The sequence below is a fragment of the Myotis lucifugus genome, unplaced genomic scaffold (assembly GCF_000147115.1).
Source record: "Myotis lucifugus unplaced genomic scaffold, Myoluc2.0 scaffold_181, whole genome shotgun sequence".
Classification (NCBI taxonomy): Eukaryota; Metazoa; Chordata; class Mammalia; order Chiroptera; family Vespertilionidae; genus Myotis; species Myotis lucifugus.
Window position 1 is genome coordinate 10,942 of NW_005871229.1, and position 3,338 is coordinate 14,279.

Below are 3,338 nucleotides of genomic sequence, written 5' to 3' on the forward strand. Positions count from 1 at the left end.
TTCCAGCAAACCCCAGGTGGCAGCCCAAGAAACAGAGGTCACACAGCAGCGAGGGGCAGACGCTTGAGATGTGGCCCGAGGTGGGACAGACTCCGAGGGGGGTGAGTCCGAGGTGGCTTTCCAGGAAGGACGCTAAGCCAGTCACTGGGCCTTCAGGGACCCAAGGGGACCAGTCACTCGGGTCTGGCTTCCATTCCAGCTCTGCCAGGAGCCAGCAGGGCATCCTGGGCAAACTGCTTCTCTCTGAGCCTGTTTTCTCAGCTGTAAAATGGGAGTCCGCCTTCCTGCCCCCGCCACCTCCCTGCCCCCCGCCACCTCCAGGGGAGGGAGGCTATGACACCACTGAAGTTAACATGGGGCACTAGACTTGGTTATAAATTAAACAGTCATTGGTGCGTTGAGGACAAAGCAGGCACTACCGTCATCCCCATTTTACAGACGAGGAAACAGGCCAGGAGAGAGGGAATTTACTGAGAGCCGGATCTGAACCAGGTAGCCGGGCTCCAGCCCTAGTTTTTAAGCATTAAATCAGGAAAGTAGGAAAGACAGCTTTGGCACGTAGTTGACGCTCGTAAATATTTCATGGGTGAAAGATACCGTCCTTTGTCTAAGCACAAGTCTAGATTTGCCCCTGCTACCTCCCACCCACCTGCCTGGCTCCCAGGGGCTCCCAGGGGGGCATCCTGGAACAGTCAAGAGCAGGATGAGGAAGGAGAGATGAGGAAGGAGATGGTGTGTCAGAGCCCCATTGTGTGCCTTGACTGTCCTTGCAAAGTGGGCACTGAGAGTCCATTTGACAGATGAGGAAACGGAGGCTCAGAGAGGTCAGGTGAGGGCGGAGCAGGCCCAGGGGTTGAGCCCACGTCTGTCTGAGCAGTTCAGGTTCTTGTCTCTATACTACATCTTCTCAACAACTGTGGACCCAGACAAAGGGGACAGGCCACCTTGGAGACGGAGGGCATGGATTTTGAAATTAGACGGAGTTCTGATCCCAGCTCTGCCCCTTCCCAGCTAAGAGAACCTGAGCAAGCACCATCACTGCTCAGACCTCAGTTCCTCCCTCTCAAAAATGGGTATGATCATAGTTTGTATCCAGAAGTGCTAAGGATATTTGGCTCAGCGCCTGACACACAGTAAGTGCTCAATAAATGCTCGCTCTCACCGTCATGACCACGAACGCAGCCAGGCAGAACCTTGTACCCAGAGTTCAGAGCGGGTATCTCAAGAGATCTGAATTAATCTTTAACAGGAAATTCCTCTCCAAATTAGCGATGCGGAGCATTCCAGAGGGCCGGGGGCAGGAAAGGTTCTCTTGGCTCCCCGATCCTGTGGGACAAGACGCGGAGCTGTTCCCTGGTGCCCCGGACTGGGGGGAACCTGAGTGTCTTTCCCAGCATCAAACGGGGGAACCTGGCGGCAGCAGGCCAGTGGCCTGTGCGGGGAGATGCCCAGCTCATGTGAGCTCCCTCCAGGAACAGGCCAAGGAGCTCCACAGACTCCCCGTCTCAGATGCTGTGCTCAGTCGCTCAGCTAGGCCACAGAGCACCTCCTGAGCACCCACTATGTGCCGGGCACAGCGAGCCAGCGTTGTGCTTTCCCTCCCTCCCACCTCTCCCCCCAGGGCACCCTCTCAGGCCCCACCTGGGCCTCACATCTCTTCCCTGGACAGTTTCCCCGGGGACCGGCCTCCCTGCCTGGCCGCACGCTGCAGCCAGGGGACCTTTCCAGACCACACGTCCAACCTGCCCCCCAGCCTGGGCATTAGGGCTCGCGGTCTGACCCAGGCCCTGCCTCTCCGATTCCTCCCCTTCCTGTTCACATCACACCCCAGACAAACAGAAGGATTTCTTGACTCTACAAGCCCAAGGTTTACTCACCTTACTCCATTTCTCTCTTTTTTTTTAAAATATATTTTTATTGATTTCAGAGAGGAAGGGAGAGGAAGAGAGAGATAGAAACATCCATGATGAGAGAATCACTGCTTGGCTGCCTCCTGCACGCCCCACACAGGGGATCGAGCCGCAACCCGGGCACGTGCCCTGACCGGAATCGAACCCTGACCTCCTGGCTCATAGGCTGAGCCACGCCGGCCGGCACCTTACCCCACTGTAAGATGACCCCCCTGGTTTTAAGCGTGAGCCTGACTGGCCCATGAGTGCCATCTGCCACCTGTTTGGGAACGCCCCCCACCCCCACCCCCCGCCAATTCACCAATAAGGTGGGAAAGAGGGTCCCTAGCAGTTCTGGTCCCACTGGTCCTCACGCAGAAAGAACTGCGGACACGTGGGAACGGCCGTTCCTTTCTCCGCCCTTTTTATTGAGGTGTTTGTGGCAACAGCCACCAGCACAGACACAAGGGGATGCGGGGCTCTGAGCGCACAGGCCCTGCCCGGGGCTCCGCACAGGCCGCCGGCCTCACCACAGCCCTGGGTGGCCTCCTGCCGCCTCCACGTGACAGGAGACACTAGGGGACCAGCTCAAGGGCACCCAGCTGTGGGTGGCAGGGAGGCCCCCCTTCACCTCGCCTGACCTCCCTGAGGGGCCCCCCTTAACCTTCCTCAGGAAGCAGTCGCTGAGCTGGACCCTGAGTGACCAGCTACCGTGCAAACCTGAGATCCCTGGGCGTTCGCAGCCCCCAGGACCAAGCTCCTCGCCGCCTGCAGGGACCCCAGGGGCGCAGGCCCCCGCCCGCCCGTCTTGAGAAGCTGGGCCAGAGCAGCCAGGGGCCCACCGTCCCGTGCCAGGCAGGAGGCCTTGGGAGCTGGGCGGTCCTGGGTTTAAACTCCACTTGGCCAGTCCTGACCTGAACCTCAGCTTCCTCATCCACAGGATGGGCGCCCCACCGCGGTCCGCGGCCAGTGGGCAGCGGAGGTCCCTCCAGCCCCGGACCCACCCGAGTGCCCGGCAGCGCTGGGGTCGGGGACCAGCGCCGCTCCGGCCTCAGGAAACAAGTGGCTCTGCGGTCCCAGCCTCCGCCCCGCAGCGCGCGGGGTCCAGCCCACCGGGTGCCCGCGGGTGGGCGGCGGGGCTTCCTCGGACCCGGCCTCCCTCCGAGACCCGCCACCCCGGCCCCCGTCGGCGCCCGCTTCCCGGGGGAAGCACGGATCCCGGGAGCGGCACCCGGACCGGGACAGCCCGCGGGCCCCGCGATCCCGCCCCCCGGAGCCTGGGGCGCCCCCGGAGCCTGGGGCGCGAGGGGCCCCGACCGCGCCGTCCTCCCCGGCCCGCCCAGGGCTCGGCACTCACCTCCGGACCGCGCGGCGCCGGCGGCCGGGACGCGGCGCTTCCTGAGTCCCGCGGCCCCGGTGCCCGCCCACCGCGGCGCCCCTCCTCCCTAC